Source organism: Bombina bombina, chromosome 3 (assembly GCF_027579735.1).
Source record: "Bombina bombina isolate aBomBom1 chromosome 3, aBomBom1.pri, whole genome shotgun sequence".
NCBI classification, from domain to species: domain Eukaryota; kingdom Metazoa; phylum Chordata; class Amphibia; order Anura; family Bombinatoridae; genus Bombina; species Bombina bombina.
In genome coordinates this window covers 812,095,108-812,120,190 of record NC_069501.1, presented here as the reverse complement: position 1 = coordinate 812,120,190, position 25,083 = coordinate 812,095,108, and positions in this window count along the sequence as shown.

The following is a 25,083-nucleotide window of genomic DNA, read 5'->3' as shown; positions in this document are numbered from 1 at the left end:
ACATCGCCGCCACTCGATTAATTTTTTTTAACTCCTAATCTGCCGACCACCACCTACGTTATACTTATGTACCCCTAATCTGCTGCCCCTAACACCGCCGACCCCTGTATTATATTTATTAACCCCTAACCTGCCCCCCACAACGTCGCCTCCACCTACCTACAATAATTAACCCCTAATCTGCCGACCGCAAAGCGCCGCCACTTACGTTATCCTTATGTACCCCTAATCTGCTGCCACTAACACCGCCGACCCCTATATTATATTTATTAACCCCTAATCTGCCCCCCTCAACGTCGCCTCCACCTGCCTACACTTATTAACCCCTAATCTGCCGACCGGAGCTCACCGCTATTCTAATAAATGTATTAACCCCTAAAGCTAAGTCTAACCCTAACACTAACACCCCCCTAAGTTAAATATAATTTTAATCTAACGAAATTAATTAACTCTTATTAAATAAATTATTCCTATTTAAAGATAAATACTTACCTGTAAAATAAATCCTAATATAGCTACAATATAAATTATAATTACATTGTAGCTATTTTAGGATTAATATTTATTTGACAGGCAACTTTGTAATTATTTTAACCAGGTACAATAGCTATTAAATAGTTAAGAACTATTTAATAGCTACCTAGTTAAAATAATTACAAAATTACCTGTAAAATAAATCCTAACCTAAGTTACAATTAAACCTAACACTATACTATCAATAAATTAATTCAATAAAATACCTACAATTACCTACAATTAAACCTAACACTACACTATCAATAAATAAATTAAATACAATTCCTACAAATAACTACAATGAAATAAACTAACTAAAGTACAAAATATAAAAAAGAACTAAGTTACAAAAAATAAAAAAATATTTACAAACATAAGAAAAATATTACAACAATTTTAAACTAATTACACCTACTCTAAGCCCCCTAATAAAATAACAAAGACCCCCAAAATAAAAAATGCCCTACCCTATTCTAAATTACTAAAGTTCAAAGCTCTTTTACCTTACCAGCCCTGAACAGGGCCCTTTGCGGGGCATGCCCCAAAAAGTTCAGCTCTTTTGCCTGTAAAAAAAAAACATACAATACCCCCCCCAACATTACAACCCACCACCCACATACCCCTAATCTAACCCAAACCCCCCTTAAATAAACCTAACACTAAGCCCCTGAAGATCTTCCTACCTTATCTTCACCATACCAGGTTCACCGATCCGTCCTGAAGAGCTCATCCGATGTCCTGATCCAAGCCCAAGCGGGGGGCTGAAGAGGTCCATGATCCGGCTGAAGTCTTCATCCAAGCGGGAGCTGAAGAGGTCCATGATCCGGATGAAGTCTTCATCCAAGCGGGAGCTGAAGAGGTCCATGATCCGGATGAAGTCTTCTATCAACGGCATCTTCAATCCATTCAGCCAATCAGATTGAGCTCGCATTCTATTGGCTGATCGGAACAGCCAATAGAATGCGAGCTCAATCTGATTGGCTGATTGGATCAGCCAATCGGATTGAACTTGATTCTGATTGGCTTATTCCATCAGCCAATCAGAATATTCCTACCTTAATTCCAATTGGCTGATAGATGACGTCCCTTAAAGGAACTGTCATTCGGCTAGTAGGCGTAGGGAGAAGAGGATGTTCCGCGTCGGATGGAAGATGATGGCTCCCGAAGAAAGAAGATTGAAGATGCCGTTGATAGAAGACTTCATCGGGATCATGGACCTCTTCAGCTCCCACTTGGATGAAGACTTCATCCGGATCATGGACCTCTTCAGCTCCCACTTGGATGAACTCTTCAGCCGGATCATGGACCTCTTCAGCCCCCCGCTTGGGCTTGGATCAGGACATCGGAGGAGCTCTTCAGGACGGATCGGTGAACCTGGCATGGTGAAGATAAGGTAGGAAGATCTTCAGGGGCTTAGTGTTAGGTTTATTTAAGGGGGGTTTGGGTTAGATTAGGGGTGTGTGGGTGGTGGGTTGTAATGTTGGGGGGGGGGGGTATTGTATGTTTTTTTTTACAGGCAAAAGAGCTGAACTTCTTGGGGCATGCCCCGCAAAGGGCCCTGTTCAGGGCTGGTAAGGTAAAAGAGATTTGAACTTTAGTAATTTAGAATAGGGTAGGGCATTTTTTATTTTGGGGGTCTTTGTTATTTTATTAGGGGGCTTAGAGTAGGTGTAATTAGTTTAAAATTGTTGTAATATTTTTCTTATGTTTGTAAATATTTTTTTATTTTTTGTAGCTTAGTTCTTTTTTATTTTTTGTACTTTAGTTAGTTTATTTCATTGTAGTTATTTGTAGGAATTGTATTTAATTTATTTATTGATAGTGTAGTGTTAGGTTTAATTGTAGGTAATTGTAGGTATTTTATTTAATTAATTTAATGATAGTATAGTGTTAGGTTTAATTGTAACTTAGGTTAGGATTTATTTTACATGTAATTTTGTAATTATTTTATCTAGGTAGCTATTAAATAGTTCTTAACGATTTAATAGCTATTGTACCTGGTTAAAATAATTACAAAGTTGCCTGTCAAATATTAATCCTAAAATAGCTACAATGTAATTATAATTTATATTGTAGCTATATTAGGATTTATTTTACAGGTAAGTATTTAGCTTTAAATAGCAATAATTTATTTAATAAGAGATAATTAATTTCGTTAGATATAAATTATATTTAATTTAGGGGGGTGTTAGTGTTAGGGTTAGACTTAGCTTTAGGGGTTAATACATTTATTAGAATAGCGGTGAGCTCCAGTTGGCAGATTAGGCGTTAATAATTGAAGTTAGGTGTCGGCGATGTTAGGGAGGGCAGATTAGGGGTTAATACTATTTATTATAGGGTTAGTGAGGCGGATTAGGGGTTAATAACTTTATTATAGTAGCGCTCAGGTCCGGTCGGCAGATTAGGGGTTAATAAGTGTAGGCAGGTGGAGGCGACGTTGTGGGGGGCAGATTAGGGGTTAATAAATATAATATAGGGGTCGGCGATGTTAGGGCAGCAGATTAGGGGTACATAGGGATAATGTAAGTAGCGGCGGTTTACGGAGCGGCAGATTAGGGGTTAATAATAATATGCAGGGGTCAGCGATAGCGGGGGCGGCAGATTAGGGGTTAATAAGTGTAAGTTTAGGGGTGTTTAGACTCGGGGTACATGTTAGGGTGTTAGGTGCAGACGTAGGAAGTGTTTCCCCATAGCAAACAATTGGGCTGCGTTAGGAGCTGAACGCGGCTTTTTTGCAGGTGTTAGGTTTTTTTCAGCTCAAACAGCCCCATTGTTTTCTATGGGAGAATCGTCCATGAGCACGTTTTTGAGGCTGGCCGCTTGCGTAAGCAACTCTGGTATCGAGAGTTGAAGCTGCGTTAAATATGCTCTACGCTCCTTTTTTGGAGCCTAACGCAGCCTTTATGTGGACTCTCAATACCAGAGTTATTTTTATGGTGCGGCCAGAAAAAAGCCGGCGTTAGCTACGCGGGTCGTTACCGAAAAAACTCCAAATCTAGGCCTATGGCAATTAGCTGACCTGCTGAATGCTAATAATGTAAAACATGAGATCAAAACCCTTTATACGAATTGCTTGTAAGCGAAAATGGTTTGGATTTCCAAATATTTGTATATTTGCATCTGCAAAAATGGTACAGCTCGGGAAGTGGACGTGAAAAAATGTAAACAACAATATTGTATATCATTTAGGCAATATCTTATAATACAGCTTATACTCAAATGTGGTTTTATATTATATTTAATACTTTGTATACATAGTTCCATCAGATAGTACAGTACTGTAATCAGACAGGTAACAGTTGTTAAAATAAATATAAACTAGTAGTTGCATTTTAGAACACTAAAACTGGCAGAGAAAATATAAACAAAAAAGTCTAGATTTCAGAATAATTCTGAATTTGGGATTTGGGAATTTGCTTTTGCCTGCTAAAACCTCCATCCATGCAAAAAATGTAAATACTGCAATAGTCTCTATAAAAAAGTGATTTAAATAAAAAACAGTAAAAATCAGTCTCCCAGCTTGAGGTAGGAGAAATAGAGAGAGCTGCATAATAGTGAACATATTGGAAATTGTAACTTCGTTTTTTTTCTAGCAACTGAACAGCTGCTTATTCAGGCTTAGCCCATTTGAATAGGCATTTTCTCAAGAACAATGGGTTGTGGTTGCAATAAATAAACAAAAATGTTATAATGCAAAAATAAACAAAAATAAACATAAATGATACATTTAACATATATTGAATACTCTGCGGCTACTAAGTAATTGTAAATACATTGGTCTAGATTACAAGTGGTATGCAAATGTTAACGTGGAACACCATAATCAATATTGTGACAGCGCTAGCACGCATTTTACAAGTTGAAAATAAATGACTAGAGACCTAACAAACTGTAAAGGGTTAAAAAAGGTTCACAAAAGACATCCAAAACATATTTAAATAAACTATAACACTCATATATACACTACTGAATAGAAAATATAATGTGAATGTTAATAAAACTGTTGTATACGGGCTAAAAGAGATATGGTATATGACAAGGTGTTTGCCTGGAAAGGGCTCATATACTGTATGTGTGTGTATATAAGTCCTGAAGTTAGTGTACCTGATATTTTGCTTGCACTCTAACCTTTTACTTTCAACTTTAACGTTCTTGGTTAGCATGCATACAATAAAAATATATAGCACGCCACTTGTAATATAGCTCATTAAGGGGTAACCAATTTTGCAGGATTGTGTCCCGTTTATTACCCAATGCTGCTAAATTAAAAAGAGGCAGTTTATCAGAAACATACAATTCTATTCTAGCAATATTTATCAATATGCTTTTTTCTACGTTCTGCAAACAGTGCTCATCCATTATTTATATATTTTGATTAGCACTGGTTACATACAAATGGAAATGTTTTTATCTTCCAGATAATTGTACACTACATCCCGTGCTTGTTTTTAAATAAAAAAAGGCTGCTTAGTTAAGGAGATATATTTAACAAATCCTTGGTTTCAGCATAAAGATGTTGTGAAATTTTTATTCCATTTAACCAAAGGTATTCTGTTGGAATGGCCATGTACCAATGTGCTCCTGTTAGGAAGAAATAATTTACTTAGAACCTTTATTCTAAGCTTAGCAGAGCTTAGAATTGCACATTTTATACATAATCCACAGCTAGAGTCTTTCTAGCACATTTGTGGGACCAGTGATCAGCATGTTGTCTAGAATGTACCGAGTGAAAAAATTACCCAAACATAAAACTATCTCCTAAGGAAGAAGAAATATATATGACCTTTGTATCAAAATTTTACCCACAGAACTCACAAGTTCCTTTTAACTATTTCACTAGTGGGGGTGCCATTTACTCATAAGGTGCATGTATAGAATAAAAGTAATTGCAGGCACTCACTATTACACTCTATGGGGCCGATTTATCAAGGGCCGAATGGCCCCTGATGCCCCTGTTTCCTTGCGAGCCTTCAGGTCTTAAGACCACTGCTCCTTAACTGGTCTGCTTCCTCTGAGGCTGCGGACATCAATCCACCTGATCCTATACAATCGGGTTGATTGACACCCCCTGCTAGCAGCCGATTGTGCAATGTTAAATGCCGACAGCGTATGCTGTCGGCATTCACTGATATCTGTCGGGCATAATACGCTACAGCATATCATGTTTGACAGACATTGATAAATCGGACCCAATGTCAAGTTATTATGTCCAGTGTTCCACCCAATTAAAGTGAACTTGTCATGTTCCAGTTTACCTGATGTGTTACTATGCCTGCTCCTGAATAAATCTACTCTGATTCACCTTGAGTTCCAGCGTTCCTCTTTCCTCATTTCATATGTTCCAGGGTACATGCGCTCAAGACACAGACCCTCGGGCAGTGGTAGGGATTTGGTTTAGAAGTTATTAAAGTAGGTGCTTATTGCGATGTGGGTTAACACGCAAGGTGTAATTGTTAGGTACTGCATTGATTTCAAAGGGGTTACTATGATATGGTGAACAAAATATCCTTTGGTTAACTTTTTGAGCATGTCTGGTTTCGTGCTCGTGCAACATTTTTACTTTGAAATCGTAAAAGTTAACCTCTAGCGATGTTAACATTTAAGCAGGAATGGCAATTACCGCTCCACATGTAATCTAGCTTAGTTCTTGAGCTTTAAGAGCTTAAAGGGACAGTATACACCAATTTTTATATAACTGCATGTAATAGATACTACTATAAAGAAGAATGTGCACAGATACTAATATAAAAATTCAGTATAAAACCTTTTAAAAACATACTTAGAAGCTCCCAAATTAGGCTGGCACACCCTCTGAAATGGGCTGAGAACGGAGGAATAGCAAACACTCCCTACCCCCTATACTGCATATGAAAAGATCCATTACACAACCAGGAGTCTGTAGACATCAATATACATCTAAAACTGTGGGACTTGGTTAGGAGTCTGAAAATAAGCACAATGTTATTTAAAAATAAGCAAAGCTATACATTTTTACAAAAACACTCCCAGACGGGCTATATAAATAGATCATCTACAAAACATTTATGCAAAAAATAGATATATGCTGCAGCATCCCAGCTTTTATATCAGATCAGATGCATGCCCTTGATGTTACATCATCTAAATGATTATATGAGACCTCAGGTGTGATTTATAGCCCCTGTAGCTTTCAATTGTCAATAATATGCCAAAAGTTTTTATTTTTTTATTACACTACTTGTTTTATTCCTTTAATGAGATACGCACCTACTGGACTGATTTATGTATCCTGTGATTTATATTCTTGGTTTCAGACTACATCTCTGACTCTGACTTTTGGCTTGTCTACAGACAATTCTTCTGAGTTCCTGACTAAAGAAAGTTGTTCCTTTCCTGTAAAACTGGTTCCAGCTTCAAATTTAGGTAATCTAATTGTTACCCTATAAATGTTAAATGATAAATCTTCAGCTACTATCTTTAATTGGGATAATAATATCCCATACACAAAATCTTGTTCCTAAAAAGATAAGTATATGCGCTATCCCGACATGTTAAATTCAATTGCGCTGAAACTATAGTGTTTACTTTCAACTTGTAATACAAGCACTAAATCCAACGTGTGTAAACAGCCTGCAATAAACCCAATATCACTTGTGCATAGCTGTTAGTGCTCCACTCATAATCTGGCCCATAGTATTTTACAGTATAATACATATATAACAAACTAAATACACATGTTCAATATACGTAGAACCACCCAGCTCATACAGTTGTATTATTAAGTTGTTTTTTTACAATGGCAATTGAATACAAAGCTAATATATAGGCGTTGCATGAGAGTTTGATGGGCATTCCATGAGTGTAAACTGTATTGTAATGGGGAAACATTGGTGGAATTTTCTAATGTTCTAAACAATATCCATCATCTTAGGTGAACGTTTCACAAATAACTGTCTCACCACTCTTTCAGTGGCAAGATTAGCAATTGTAAGAAATCTATTGCATTTACAGTAAAACTTAGTTTAAATATCTATTACTTAAAATTCTAATTAAATAGAAACCATTTAAGCGCATTATATTTTGTGTAAACATGCTTTGAAAATATTCCCCCTTCGCATTGCTGAGATCAGCATTTACTTGTTATGTGGTCGGATTGTTGAAGAGGAAGCAAGCCCTATACTATACGATGGAAGGCACATCACTACTCATCTGTACAGTGAGGGTCAGTCCTCTTTTTTATAACATTTCTCCAAGTGTGTGAGTTGCAAGACTGAAATGTGGACCTTGTGGATCTGAAGATCCTTTGAAAATCTGGCCCGTAGAGTTTAAAAAGAAATCAAGATTTTCTTTGACAAACTCCCAAACGTATTTTGGGATGAACTGGATTATCAGTGTTGAATAGTCCTCATGCAAGGTAAACAAGGAGTTTTTTTATCTCATTAATACTTTACAAATGCATTACATAAATGTGTTAGTGTGGGTTTTGAAATGGATTTAAAAATCCCAGTAAAACCCTTTACAAAGAAATTCTAATTGTTTAGAATGGATCCCCTTGATGTTTGAAAGAAAAGTTAAAAAAATAGATAACCTTTCACAAAAATGTATACAAATACAAGTATGATGACAAATGTAAAGATGGTCATTGAATTGAAAGAAAATGAAAGTGTACAATGATTTTTTTTACTATATTTAAAGAAAATAACTCCATCTAAATCTCCAGGGACCATAGTTCAATATGAGTATCTAAAAATCAATTATCAGTTTTTCTTAACGCTGTGACAAGTCTTTAAATGGAAGAACATATAATGACTAAATCAAAATCAATTATAATGTTTCCTGATAAACCTGAGTACATTTAAATTAATCAGTTATTAGACAGATCCATTCAGAAGTTTTCATGCACCTCTGAATGCGGAGGAAGGCAGCTCTTCGTGCTGCTCGGCTTTTTCCGTTGCCGCATTTATTATTGTGCAACAGCAATGCACTAAAATCTAGCGGCTAGATTACGAGTTGTGCGTTAGGCTGAAAAAGCAGCTGCTTTTTCCCTACCGCTGCTATTACGAGTCTTGCAGGTTTAGGGGCACCGCACACTTCTTCGGCCTTACCTCAAAACGACTTACGTAAACTTTGTAAAGTCTTTTTAATATGGGACTTCCATAGCGCTGATATTACAAGTCTGTCCTGGGAGGCCAAAAAGTGAGCGGTACACCCTACCCCGTCAAGAGTCCTAACGCATTTAAAAGTCAGTAGTTAAGAGTTTTATGGTACAACGCCGTAACATAAAACTCATAACTAAAGTGCTAAAAAGTACACTAACACCCATAAACTACCTATTAACCCTTAAACCATGGCCCTGCCGCATCGCAAACACTAAAAGAAAATTTTTAACCCCTAATCTGCCACCCCAGACACCGCCGCCACCTACATTATATTTATGAACCCCTAATCTGCTGCCCCCCAACATCGCTGACACCTAGATTATATTTATTAACCCCTAATCTGCGGCCCCAATGTCGCCACAACCTACCTACACTTATTAACTCCTAATCTGCCGCCCCTAATGTCGCCGCCACTATAATAAACATATTAACCCCGAAACTGCTGCACTCCTGCATTGCAAACATTAGTTAAATATTATTAACCCCTAATCTGCCGTCCCTAACATTGCCGCCAACTACCTACATTGATTAACCCCTAATCTGCCACCCCCAATGTCGCCACCACTATACTAAATGTATTAACCCCTAAACCTAAGTCTAACCCTAACACCCCCTAATTGAATTTAAATAAATCTAACAAAAATTCCTATCATTACCTAAATAATTCCTATTTAAAACTAAATACTTACCTGTAAAATAAACCCTAAGATAGCTACAATATAACTAATAGTTTAATTGTAGCTATCTTAGGGTTTATTTTTATTTTACAGGCAAGTTTGTGTTTATTTTAACTAGGTTGAATAGTTATTAAATAGTTATTAACTATTTATTAACTGCCTAGCTAAAATAAATACAAAAGTACCTGTAAAATAAAACCTAACCTAAGTTACAATAACACCTAACACTACACTATAATTAAATAAATTAAAGGGACATGAAACCCAAATTTTTTTCTTTCGTGATTTAGAAAGAGCATGTCATTTTAAACAACTTTCTAATTTACTTCTATTATCTAATTTGCTTCATTCTCTTGATATCATTTGCTGAAAAGCATATCTAGATATGCTCAGTAGCTGCTGATTGGTTGCTGCACATAGAGACCTTGTGTGATTGGCTCACACATGTGCATTGCTATTTCTTCAACAAATGATATCTAAAGAATTGAGCAAATTAGATAATAGAAGTAAATTGGAAAGTTGTTTAAAATTGCATGCCCTATCTGAATCATGAAAGTTTAATTTTGACTAGACTGTCCCTTTAACTAAATTAACAACAATTAAATAAATTAAATTAAATTAGCTAAAGTACAAAAAAAACAAACACTAAATTACAGAAAATAATAAACAAATTACAAGATATTTGAACTAATTACACCTAATTTAATAGCCCTATCAAAATAAAAAAAAGCCACCCAAAAAAAAAAAAAAAACCTAGCCTAAACTAAACTATCAATAGCCCTTAAAAGGTCCTTTTGCGGGGCATTGCCCCAAAGTAATCAGCTCTTTTACCTGTAAAAAAATACAAACAACCCCCCCAACAGTAAAACCCACCACCCACACAACCAACCCCCCCAAATAAAATACTATCTAAAAAAAACTTAAGCTCCCCATTGCCCTGAAAAGGGCATTTGGATGGGCATTGCCCTTAAAAGGGCAGTTAGCTCTTTTGCGGCCCAAACCCTAATCTAAAAAATAAAACCCACCCAATACACCCTTAAAAAAACCTAACACTAACCCCCTGAAGATCGACTTACAGTTCTGAAGACCGGACATCCATCCTCAAGGAAGCGGCAGAAGTCTTCATCCAACCGGGCTGAAGTCCTCAACGAAGCCGGGAGAAGTCTTCATCCAAGCCGGGCGAAGTGATCCTCCAGACGGGCAGAACTCTTCATCCAGACGGCATCTTCTATCTTTATCCATCCGACGCAGAGCGGCTCCATCTTCAAGACATCCGATGTGGAGCATCCTCTTCTTCCGATGACTACCCGACGAATGAAGGTTCCTTTAAGTGACGTCATCCAAGATGGCGTCCCTTAGATTCGGATTGGCTGATTTAATCTAATTGATTCCTATGGGGAAATAAAATTTATGTCTACACCTAACACCCTAACATCAACGCTCACTTCTTGTCTTTTTAACGCCGGGTTTGTAAAAACCTGTAATACCAGCGCTGCAGGTAAGTGAGCGGTGAGAGAAAACTGCTCGTTAGCACCGCATAGCCTCTAACGCAAAACTCGTAATCTAGTCGTAGATTTGTAAAGAGTTTAGTTCATTGCTGTTGCACAATAATAAATGTGCCAACGAAAATAGCTGAGCAGTACAAATTGCCGCCTTCTTCTGCATTTGTAGTTTAACAAAATCTGCAAAACTTTCAAATGCACAAATCTATCAGTTATATTTGTTCTAAATCTGTTTGTTCAATAGTAAAATCTGAATATTAAGTTGTGCTGCTGTGCAATTTAAAATTAAGGGAAATAAAAACAGCAAAAAACTACTATTGTTAGTATTTATATGCTCACTCAAATGTGAAAAACTAGGAATATTTGTGGTTCCAATACTCACTTAAAGGAAATGCTAAGCTTAAAGTATGAGTCCTACAATTCTCTGCATGCAAGCAAAACTAGAATAAATGGCAGCACCATCTTACCCAACAGCTCTTCATCTAAAAAGAGAAAGCTCTTTTTTTTTAAGCTAGAAATTATTTGTGTATTTATTTATTCGTTCTGATATATTTGTGTGAGAATGTAAACTCTAAAATTCAACTTTTTTGACAATTTCATTTCTCAAGACTCTTTTTACAGATTTATGATAATAAAAAAAACACTAACCTCTCTCCTCTTATAATGGGCCTGATAAAATATTCTCTTATTTTGAGAAAAACTATAGTACAGACTTCAGAGGGTCTGAACTCACTGAATGCTAAAAGAAAAAGGTCAAAACCTGGAAGTCCCCACTGACTTATCCTACCAGCTGTATATAGGTGATGTTTGCTCAAATTCACAATAGACTTACTTAACTGACAGAAAAGTAACTAAACTAGAGGCAAAAACAAGTTGACTTGTATTGAATCATATCAGTTTGATTTGTATTTGCTGCAAACCAAGCCTTTATATGAGTCCCAGGTGTTCTCCTGTTAACTTTACTCTCTGTGAAAGTTCTGTATTGCAGAGAGCCTCATTAGTTTCTATGGAATGCATCTCTCATCTGTCTGGGACTTTTTGGTTCTGCCCTTTTCCTTATAGAATTCAATGAGTTCAGTCCTTGTACAATCTAAACTATAACGGCTAGATTTAGAGTTTTGTCGGTAACGACCCGAAAAGCTAAAGCCGGCTTTTTTCTGGCCGCACCATAAAAATAACTCTGGTATTGAGAGTCCACATAAAGGCTGCGTTAGGCTCCAAAAAAGGAGCGTAGAGCATATTTAACGCAGCTTCAACTCTCGATACCAGAGTTGCTTACGCAAGCGGCCAGCCTCAAAAACGTGCTCGTGCACGATTCCCCCATAGAAAACAATGGGGCTGTTTGAGCTGAAAAACACCTGCAAAAACACCTGCAAAAAAGCCGCGTTCAGCTCCTAACGCAGCCCCATTGTTTGCTATGGGGAAACACTTCCTACGTCTGCACCTAACACCCTAACATGTACCCCGAGTCTAAACACCCCTAGCCTTACACTTATTAACCCCTAATCTGCCGCCCCCGCTATCGCTGACCCCTGCATATTATTTTTAACCCCTAATCTGCCGCTCCGTAAACCGCCGCTACTTACATTATCCTTATGTACCCCTAATCTGCTGCCCCTAACACCGCCGACCCCTATATTATATTTATTAACCCCTAATCTGCCCCCCACAACGTCGCCTCCACCTGCCTACACTTATTAACCCCTAATCTGCCGACCGGACCTGAGCGCTACTATAATAAAGTTATTAACCCCTAATCCGCCTCACTAACCCTATAATAAATAGTATTAACCCCTAATCTGCCCTCCCTAACATCGCCGACACCTAACTTCAATTATTAACCCCTAATCTGCCGACTGGAGCTTACCGCTATTCTAATAAATGTATTAACCCCTAAAGCTAAGTCTAACCCTAACACTAACACCCCCCTAAGTTAAATATAATTTACATCTAACGAAATTAATTATCTCTTATTAAATAAATTATTCCTATTTAAAGCTAAATACTTACCTGTAAAATAAATCCTAATATAGCTACAATATAAATTATAATTATATTATAGCTATTTTAGGATTAATATTTATTTTACAGGTAACTTTGTAATTATTTTAACCAGGTACAATAGCTATTAAATAGTTAAGAACTATTTAATAGTTACCTAGTTAAAATAATTACAAAATTACCTGTAAAATAAATCCTAACCTAAGTTACAATTAAACCTAACACTACACTATCATTAAATTAATTAAATAAAATATCTACAATTACCTACAATTAAACCTAACACTACACTATCAATACATTAATTAAATACAATATCTACAAATAACTACAATGAAATAAACTAACTAAAGTACAAAAAATAAAAAAGAATTAAGTTACAAAAAATAAAAAAATATTTACAAACATAAGGAAAATCTTACAACAATTTTAAACTAATTACACCTACTCTAAGCCCCCTAATAAAATAACAAAGCCCCCCAAAATAAAAAATGCCCTACCCTATTCTTAATTACTAAAGTTCAAAGCTCTTTTACCTTACCAGCCCTGAACAGGGCCCTTTGCGGGGCATGCCCCGAGAAGTTCAGCTCTTTTGCCTGTAAAAAAAAACATACAATACCCCCCCATTGTTCCAATCAGCCAATAGAATGCAAGCTCAATCTGATTGGCTGATTGGATCAGCCAATCGGATTGATCTTGATTCTGATTGGCTGATTCCATCAGCCAATCAGAATATTCCTACCTTAATTCCGATTGGCTGATAGAATCCTATCAGCCAATCGGAATTCGAGGGACGCCATCTTGGATGACGTCCCTTAAAGGAACCGTTATTCTTCAGTTGGACGTCGCCGGATGAAGATGGGTCCGCGGTGGAGGTCTTCAGGATGGAGCCGGTCCTCATCGGATGAAGATAGAAGATGCCGCTTGGAAGATGATGGTTGCCGGTCCGGATCTACTCTTCTTCCCGGATAGGATGAAGACTTTGGACCCTCTTCTGGACTTCTTCAGTGGATGTCTAGCCCCCGCTTGGGTTGGATGAAGATATCGGAGCCAGGACGGATCGGTGATAACCGGTGAGGTGAAGACAAGGTAGGATGATCTTCAGGGGCTTAGTGTTAGGTTTATTTAAGGGGGGTTTGGGTTAGATTAGGGGTATGTGGGTGGCAGGTTGTAATATTGGGGGGGGGGGTATTGTATGTTTTTTTTTACAGGCAAAAGAGCTGAACTCCTTGGGGCATGCCCCGCAAAGGGCCCTGTTCAGGGCTGGTAAGGTAAAAGAGCTTTGAACTTTAGTAATTTAGAATAGGGTAGGGCATTTTTTATTTTGGGGGGCTTTGTTATTTTATTAGGGTGCTTAGAGTAGGTGTAATTAGTTTAAAATTGTTGTAAGATTTTCCTTATGTTTGTAAATATTTTTTTATTTTTTGTAACTTAGTTCTTTTTTATTTTTTGTACTTTAGTTAGTTTATTTCATTGTAGTTATTTGTAGGTATTGTATTTAATTAATTTATTGATAGTGTAGTGTTAGGTTTAATTAATGCTATGAGATTTTTTATCTCATTACAAGGAAAAAGTTTTTTGATCAAATTTTTTCAGATGACTTGGGCAAAGATAACTTAGATATAAAGAAATCCTTTAAATCACTACAACATTCCTTGACAATAGACTTAAGACTCATGTGGGATATCATAGCATTTCAGAAATATCTTGATCATCAACGCATACCAAGAGGTTTAAGAATAAAAAAATATCCCTCTTTTGAGTTTGAAGATAGTACTGATATGGATGATTGGAATACTGCTTTATCTGAGTGCTCATTTAAACTTATTAACATTCTGGTACGAGTTAAGACAAAGAAGCGTGCACAATTACAATCAGAAATTAAAGTGAAAAAAGAAGACTTGAAAAATTATTAGCACTGCACTAATTATGTTGAAAATAAAAAGAAGATGGATGAGGCAATAAATAAATTTGATGCTGAACAAGCTTCCAGAAAAAGCAACAAATTCAATTGTGATAAAGAAGATTATGAACAAAATAAAGTTTATAACTGGGCTGCTGTTCGAAAGCAAAGAAAAGAATCATTCTGGAAAAACAAGAAAGCTAATAAAAGCAATAATACTGGGAAAAGTCAACAAAGCCCTAAAAGCAATGACGATTTGAAAGAACACCCTAAGTCCATTCTGAAAAATAAACAAAAAAGAAAAGTAGTATTCAGTAATGATGGAGAGTCCACTGATTCAGATGTTACATCTAGGGGTACTGGGATTTCTTCCAGTTCCTCTATTCCCTCTTCTCTCTCTTCCTCCCCCTCCCTCTCTTCTTCCTCTGCTTTTTTACAGGTGCCAGCGGTGGACGAACCAGAGGAGATCCAACGGACAGGTCGAATAAAAACAAGAAAAATAATTCCAAAAGAGAAAGAAGAAAGAGAAGATGGAGAAGCAAAAGGTCAAGCAAAGAACAAAAAGAAGAAGTGAAGTTACCAATTGAGTCATCTGTTAAAGAGACCTCATCTGCATCCTCCTATGATCTAAGCGTGGTCAACATTTCGGACTATTCATTATCCAAAGAGGAAACTAAAGTCTTATCAAAAGGACTTGGGTTTGCACCTACTAACAAATTTTCAAGTTTCAATACATTGTTAGATGTGAACAAATTTGTACGCAAATTGTCTCTCAAAAGGTTTTTTGCACAGAATAGAACCAATGATATACCACCAAACAAAAATGTAGTAAGTCTTCAACACAATCCTAATGTTTCTCATTTAGCATTTCAGGATGCATGTGCTTTAACTACTCTAGAAGATCTATACTCAGATAGTTATAATAATCAGGACTCCAATCCTCATTCAGTACCAAGACCCAACAAACATAATTCTGAGTTTTATCCAAAGAATTCTAGGGGCCCTTTGGTAAATGCATTTCAAAAAGCAGTTCAGGCAGATATACTGCGGCTAGAAAGAGATACTGGCAATAATGCTGCCTCCCCCAATCTCACATATAAAGAAAGACTAGCTGTTAAGTCTTTAAGTGATAATAACAACATTGTTATTCGTAATTCTGATAAGGGAGGCAGCATTGTAGTCATGAACAAGACTAGCTATTTCAGTGAAGCCTACAGACAGCTGTCTGACAGAGGCACATACCGTCTATTGAGTAGCAATCCCACTAATATTTTCAAACATAGTCTTAAACAACTAATAGCTGATGGCATTACCTTGGGAGTCTTTAAAGAACAAGATATGAATTCCTTGTTACCTGAAAATCCAATATGTCCCGTGTTTCACCATGTACCTAAAATACACAAGAGTTTAGATTCCCCACCGGGTAGACCCATAGTGGCTGGAATTGGTTCCTTGTTTGAACCATTAGGAGAATGGTTAGATTCCATATTACAGCCTATTGCCACTTCCCAACTTAGTTACCTTCGAGATAGCTCACATCTCTTAAATACATTAGATAACATTAACTGGCAATCAAACTTCACTTGGGTCGTTATAGACATAACTTCCTTATACACCTCTATCCCGCAAAGTTTGGGTATTCAGGCAGTTGAGTTTTTTTTGCATAGGGACTCTAATTTGGAATCCCCAATTATTGAATATGTCTGTGAGGTATTGAGATTTCTTTTGTCGCATAATTATTTTTTATTCGACAACCAATATTATTTACAAATATGTGGTACAGCCATGGGGGCCAAATATGCGCCCTCATTTGCCAATATCTTTGTTGCCTGGTGGGAGTTACTTTATGTGTATACGCCAATGAACCCTTGGTGTGAAGACATAGAATTATTGGTACGCTATATAGATGACCTTCTTTTCATAGTTAAAAAACCTGTTGATGATACATTGTTTTATGAATTTATTGATTTTTGCAACAACAATGAAATGGGTCTAAAATTTACTGGGGTCTTTAGTAGAGTAAGTGTGAATTACTTGGACTTAACCCTTCAAATTATTGATAATCATATAGTGACCAAAACATTCAGAAAGACCACAGCTGGCAACACAATACTTCACGCCACCTCTCAACACCCACAACACCTTATTGAATCTATACCCAAATCACAATTTTTAAGACTCAGACGTAATACCAAATCTGATGAGATCTATGAACAGCAGTCCATAGAACTCAGAAATAGATTAACTAGAAGAGGATATAAGTTTCAGAAGTTAGAAAAATGTAGAAAAATGGTTAGTACTCATCATCAAAATGTTCTACACACTAGGCCAAAGGAAAATAGCTTTGAAGACTCAATAGTATTTACGACTGAATACAGTCAGCAATATCAGGATATAATAAACATCTTAAAAAAGCATTTACCAATACTGGCTACAGATGATGTACTTGGTGAACACATTCACAAATTCAAATTTGTCCCTAAAAAGTCTAAAACATTGGGACAAATACTGTCTCCTAGTATGGTTAAGAATATATCCCAAGGTACACCAAAAAACTGGCTGTCCAAAAAAGGTACTTATAAATGTGGGGCCAAAACTTGTTATGCGTGTCCTAACATCCTACAGGGTGACACTTTTCACTGCTCTGCTGATAACAACACTTACAATATAGACTTTTATGCCAACTGTTCTACTCAATATGCAGTTTATTTACTTACATGCAAACTTTGTTTCTGCCAATATGTAGGCATGACATCACGTCATGTCAGAACTAGATTCAATGAACATATTAGGGATACTAAAAATTATGAATCTGACTCTGCTGTTGCTAACCATTTTAATTATGTTCATTTCTCTAATCAAGCAGAATTGGCTCTGCAAATCATAGACATAGCTATAGTTCCCCCTAGAGGAGGTAATAAATCCAAGATATTAGAGAAGAAAGAATTATATTGGATTTTAAAACTCAAAACACGCCATCCCATTGGCATGAATAGGGAATGTGATATCAGTTATTTTATTGATAACTAGATTATGTTAAATTATCAATGCTTGATATCTATGGCTTGTACTTTCCGCTTATTTGCTTTTTCCCTTCCTTTTTTAGCTTAATATTACTGTGCATTAGCTAACTGTACAATGTTTCACATTAGTTTTTTCTGCCAGCAAAAATATAGAAAACCATACAAATTAATCTTTTTTCTAATCAATGGTGCAAATTCCCTCATCTTAAAGAATATGTATATTTTTTTGCTTAACTTCATAATACTTGGTTTTTGAATTCTGTATCTTGATGCATTAAGTAGCTCCATTATTAGCTCTTACATTTTGTGACTGTGTACTTTGTTACTCTGTTTATCAACTGTTAATTACAATTGTCCTGTATCTACCCAGTACTATCTATGTTTTTAACCTGTTTTTATTTGGCTGATGTAGGGTTAACCTTTTTCCTGTTTAGCCTATAAATTGTTAAGGTTGTAACATAGACAACAGTCTATGAGTAAGCGCCACTAGGGGGAGCGAAACGCGTAAGACCTTGTTGTTCTGTTTCCCCTGCCTGTCAGTCTGCCTTTTTAATATGGCCAAGTGCCTTCAATAAAGACTTTTGTTTTTTACTACTTACGTTTGTGGGTCTGATAAGTAGTGCCTGCCGCCTCCTCTTCTTCTTTAATTGTAGGTAATTGTAGGTATTGTATTTAATTAATTTATTGATAGTGTAGTGTTAGGTTTAATTGTAACTTAGGTTAGGATTTATTTTAAAGGTAAATTTGTAATTATTTTAACTATTTTAGCTATTAAATAGTTCTTAACTATTTAATAGCTATTGTACCTGGTTAAAATAAATACAAAGTTACCTGTAAAATAAATATTAATCCTAAAATAGCTATAATATAATTATAATTTATGTTGTAGCTATATTAGGGTTTATTTTACAGGTAAGTATTTAGCTTTAAATAGGAATAATTTATTTAATAAGAGTGAATTAATTTCGTTAGATAAAAATTATATTTAACTTAGGGGGGTGTTAGTGTTAGGGTTAGACTTAGCTTTAGGGGTTAATACATTTATTAGAATAGCGGCGAGATTCGGTTGGCAGATTAGGGGTTAATAATTGAAGTTAGGTGTCGGCGATGTTAGGGAGGGCAGGTTAGGAGTTAATAAATATAATATAGGGGTCGGCGGTGTTAGGGGCAGCAGATTAGGGGTACATAGCTATAATGTAGCTGGCGGCTCTTTGCGGTCGGCAGATTAGGGGTTAATTATTGTAGGTAGGTGGCGGCGACGTTGTGGGGGCAGGTTAGGGGTTAATAAATATAATATAGGGGTCGGCGGTGTTAGGGGCAGCAGATTAGGGGTACATAAGGATAACGTAGGTGGCGGTCGGCAGATTAGGGGTTAAAAAAATTTAATCGAGTGGCGGCGATGTGGGGGGACCTCGGTTTTGGGGTACATAGGTAGTTTATGGGTGTTAGTGTACTTTAGAGTACAGTAGTTAAGAGCTTTATAAACCGGCGTTAGCCCAGAAAGCTCTTAACTACTGACTTTTTTCCTGCGGCTTGAGTTTTGTTTCTAACGCTCACTTCAGACACGACTCTAAATACCGGAGTTAGAAAAATCCCATTGAAAAGATAGGATACGCAATTGACGTAAGGGGATCTGCGGTATGGAAAAGTCGCGGCTGAAAAGTGAGCGTTAGACCCTTTTTTGAGTGACTCCAAATACCGGAGGTAGCCTAAAACCAGCGTTAGGAGCCTCTAACGCTGGTTTTCACGGCTACCGTCAAACTCTAAATCTAGGCCTAAGAATCTTTGATCATCTGGCACACTGGGAAAACTGAAGCTGCTAGAATTATTTTAAATAGAAGAAATACAAAGTACAATGTAATTTGTAAGATACATGTATGCAGATGATCAAAGAAGGATCATGCAGAAATAGCTGAATTGGGGCCGATTGACAGCTTGTTAAAGGACCAGTCAATACAGTAGATTTGCATAATCAACAAATGCATTCTAAGAAGACAATACAATAGCACTTAGTCTGAACTTCAAATGAGTAGTAGATTTTTTTTTAAATAAATTGCAAAGTTATGTCTATTTCCACTCCCCCTGTATCATGTGACAGCCATCAGCCAAACACAAATGCATATACGTATATGCTGTGAATTCTTGCACATACTCAGTAGGAGTGGGTGACTCAAAAAGTGTAAATATAAAAAGACTGTGCATGTTTTGTTAATGGAAGTAAATTGGAAAGTTGTTTTAAATTGCATGCTCTATCTGAATCATGAAGTTTAATGTTGACTTGAGTGTCCCTTTAAATCAGCCCTTTTTGTTAGTTTTTTTTTGCATTTTCCATACTGTCCCAACTTTTTCGGAATTGTGTGTGCACATATATATATGTGTGTGTGTGTGTGTGTATTTATGTGTATTTATATGTGTATTTATATGTGCATATATGTATGAGTGCACATAAATATTTTCACTTTACACACATAAATATACATGTATACATAAAAAAAAAAAATACACACAGATATATATATATTTATATAGCAAAACAGACCACACTCCAGACGTAAAAAGTAACAACCCAGGGTGCAGCAAAGGCTGTAAGTAGTAGAAAAGGAAAGCGCACTCCAATGGGAATATTTTTCCAAAATAGTCACTTTATTGTAAACGTTTTCAGACCAACTGGTCCGTCCTCAGACATAAAAGTGTTCCAACATTAACTTACCCTCCACCCTGCTTATAATCTGTACAGCAGATGCTGGTCTCCACGCTCTCCCAGGTAGACACGCCCATATCTGTGACGTCATCATCCCGGGCAACGTGAGGCTGGTCCAGTCTAAAAATATACAATAAATATACAATAAATGCAAAATCATACATCAATGGCCTAAATAGAGGATCAGCAAAAGCACAACCTAAATAAATGACAAATGGGCAGTCTATTCATAATATTAGCCGTATTACTGTTAATAACGGCAACATACAAACCTCAGATGTTGCCATAGCAACCAAATAAACAAAAAGTGAGGTGCGTGATTGGTTCATCAGAACCCAGTCCGGACAGGAGTGGCTAATTCACTGAGCTGACATAACAAGATAAACAACAATATGTATATACGAGCGTATAGTGGTGCAAGCCTCCCTAAGTCCGCAGAATATCTAAAATAGAGCCGTATTGAACAGGACCACTAAGTCAGTCCATGACGATCGGAACAATATTGTGGATGTTGCCATAGCAACCAATTACATAGCAGCTCAATAAGCAACTGCTGTAACATCCGTGAATTTCTCACAAGGAACAGGAATCGTCAATGGCTAATGAGTTCATTTCTACTTTATCTTCTGTGTTTGGGACTTCTGGCCGTACCTCTGCTGCGGAATATTCTCTCCTGGATCTCTGCCAAGGCAATAAAACCGCACCTTGGCACTTGAAACCACTTGGGATGGCAATGCTCTCAAGGAAGAACGGGTTTCCATGAACGCATCAAAGATGAACTTGCGTATCATGATATTCCTTCTTCTTTGGATGACTTTATAGCTCTTTGTATCAATCTGGACTCTCACTTTTAGGAATGGCAAACTGAGAGAGACAGAACTAGGAGGGTCCTTCCCTCCCGTCCTCCTATTCACCCAGTTTCAGCAGCCTCCGCTACCCCTTCAACTACTCCAGTTACCTCAATAGAGGAACCCATGGATCTCTCCTCCTTCAAACCTTCAGAGTCTGAAAGACAGAGAAGAAGGAGACTGATACTATGTTTTTATTGTGGATCTAACACCCATCAACTAAAGGACTGTGACATTCGGCCGGGAAAAGCCAATGCTTAGGGGATAACACTGGGGTAGCTCTAAGTATGGTCTCAAAGAAATCCCCTCACTCCACTAGGATCCTGGTACCTGTTACCCTTACCTTCCTTCAGAATAATGTCCACACTCAAGCCTTCATTGAGTCAGGGGCAGCTGGAAACTTCCTGGATCACAGTTTTATGATTCAAGCTGGTTTGCCTCTTCTGCAGAAAAGACATTGTCTCAAAACAACTACCCTGGATGGCACCCCCCTTGGTTCGGACGTGATCTATTTTGAGTCAGCACCCCTGACCATGACTGTGGGAGTCCTCCACACTCAACAGCTGCAGTTTGAGGTAATTCATTCCCCAGCACAGCCTGTCATCCTTGGTCTTCCTTGGCTTTGGGTACACAATACACAGTTTGATTGGGCTGAGGGACAACTGGCCTCCTGGGGTTCCTCCTGTTTCCACTCCTGCCTTGCTAAAGTCATTCCTCTGCCCCATATTCCCATAGCCAGTAAACAGACTCCTTCAAACCTTCCTTCAGTACTGTATACACAGACTTTGCGGATGTGTTTGAGAAAAAAGCAGCCGACGTGCTGCCAGCCCATCATCCTTATGACTGCAAGATCGACATCTTTCCCGGAGCCCCACTTCCTAAAGGGAGGACTTATCCACTAAAGGAAGAGGAGGCGGTGCTGCTGCAGTATACTTCCGTAAAGGACCGGGGTAAACGGACCAAACCAAGACCGGTGTAGGGGTGTGTGGAGCCAACCAAATGCGGGGGACATCCGCAGTAAACTCAGCAAAGACGAAAAAAAGGTAGGCTACTGAGCAACAGGTAAGAAAAAGATTAGTGGTTTATTCCATTAAAATGACAAAGAACACAGCAATACAAAGAGGGGTGTTAGCCATCTAACATGTTTCGCGCATAAGAGCGCTTACTCATAGATGACTTATCCACTCTCCAAGGCTGAAACCAAATCCATGGATGAGTACATCCAAGAGAACCTAGCTAAAGGGTTCATTCGCCCTTCCTCTTCTCCTGCTGGGGCTGGCTTCTTTTTTGTCAGTAGGAAGGATGGTGGGCTCAGACCCTGCATTGACTACAGGGCCTTGAACAACATAACCATCAAGAATCGCTATCCCATACCATTGATCACTGAACTGTATGACTCACTCCAAGATGCTCGCTTTTTCACCAAATTGGACTTACGTGGGGCATACAATCTGATTTGCATCTTTCCAGGCCACAAATGGAAGACCGCCTTTACTACAAGATCTGGGCATTACAAATACCTTGTAATGTCCTTTGGGCTGTGTAACGCCCCTGCAGTCTTCCAGGCATTTGTCAACATTGTCTTCCGTGACCTCCTCAACCGCACTGTCATCGTTTATCTGGATGATATCCTTGTTTTCTCTTCCACTTTAGAGGAGCATCATAGGCGTGAGACAGGTGCTTCTTCGTCTCAGAGAGAATTCTTTGGTAGCCAAGCTATAAAAGTGTGAGTTTGATCAAGTTCAGATCCAATTCCTTGGCTATGTCATCTCGAAGGATGGTTTTGCCATGGATCCTGCTAAACTCACCGCAGTAATAGAATGGCCTCAACCTACCTCTTTAAAGGAATTGCAGAGGTTCTTGGGATTCTCCAATTATTACCGAAAGTTTATAAAGAACTTTTCTCAAACAGTAGCTCCTCTCACTGAATATACAAAACAGAACAAAGGCTCCTGAGGCCCATATACGCCTTCTCTTGTCTGAAAAGGCTTTTTGTTTAGCTTCTGTGCTATCCATCCTGATCCTGACAGTTCACTTTAGAGGTTGATGCCTCCGAGATAGAGGATGGAGCAGTTCTTACCCAGAGGGACCCTTTGACTTCCAAGTCACATCCTGTAGCCTTTTTCTCTAAACGCTTTACTCCTGCTGAGAGAAACTACGATGTGGGTAATCGTGAACTCTTAGCCATTAAGATGGCCTTGACTGAATGGCGTCACTGGTTAGAGGGCACTGTCAATCCTATTCAGATTCTTACCAACCACAAGAATCTGACTTACCTAGAGACTGCTCATTGACTCAATCTTTGACAGGCTAGGTGGGCCTTGTTCTTTTCCCGTTTTAACTTTGTAGTCTCTTATCTTCCTGGGACCAAGAACAAGAAGGCGGACGCCCTTTCCCGTCAGTTCCCTCACTCAAGTGATTCCTCAGAAGCTCCTATCGAACACATCATACCCCCCTCTTGTGTGGTTGCTCAACTCAATACCACCCTTCTGCAAAGATTGCAACGTGCTCAGTCTAGTAGGCCTCCTGGTGCCCCCATGGCCTCTGATATCTTCATTGTACCTCTGAACCTACGCATCCTTGTGCTAGCCTGAGCTCATTTTTAAGATTGGATATCAGAGCGCCAAACAACGTAGGCAGGGTCTATGGGCAGATAGTCAAATACCAAAGGTAACAATAGGTTGAAATAATATGATTTAATACATAAGATAAAAAAGTTGGTACATTTAAAATTATACCACAATTATTCATGGATCCATGTTACACTTTAAAATATATATTGAAACACTTGGAAAAATTTAAAAATGCTTGTAGAACAATTAATAACAAAAAAAAAAATCTAACAAATAATGTCTATCGCATAAAACTTAAATTCTAATATGTGAATGCCAGGAGCGCTTATGCACACTCTATTTATAAAAACAATGGGTTACAATGCACAGGTGGATAGATTCCAGGTTGCTTGAAACCGGTGGGTGTGAAATGTAAGTGGCTCCGAATTGGGGTTTTGCCTATGTGTTTATCCAAAATTATAGAAGTATTTTCTATAAGAAAAAACTAAGGGGATACGCTGTAGTGTTGATAGAAATTGTGTTGATGTGAATGATATTCCTCTGGTATCGTGTGAGTTGAACCGTGACAGATAAGTATGTGAGAGTAGAGGTGTATATGTGTATATGATTGGGTGAAATCTTGTTAATCAAAGGAGAATGTGTGACTTATTACAAACCGTAAGACTTGAAACAATTGTGATACATAAGCAAAAAATCATGAAACAATTGTGATACCTAAACAAAAAATCAGTTGGAATATTGCAAAAACCTAAAGACTTGCAACAAAATATGTGAACAGTTGAATTTGATTAAACTCAAAAAACTGAAAAGTCCAATATGTGATAAGTGTTCAGAGATAAAAAGTCCAAATTCAATATAAAGGATATATAAAGAACAAAAGTTCAAAGGATCAAAACAAATGGCTTGCTCCGCTTGAATCCAAGGTGTGATGAATCAGGAAATCTAGGAGGATAGAAAAACAAGGGGCGCCAACATAGTGTGAATCAGTTTGGAAAACTGGAAAACAGTAGTTATAATAAAATCTACTCACAAGTGGAGTGGCACCTAGAACCAACTGGGTGCAAACAGGCAGGCTGACATTCAGGACCAGCAGTCAGTACGCTGGGGGTCTCACCCGGGAGACCTGTTGGTGGGTCAGCCGACTCCATCTACCTCATCTGACCCACCCACAGGTCTCCCGGGTGAGACCCCCAGCGTACTG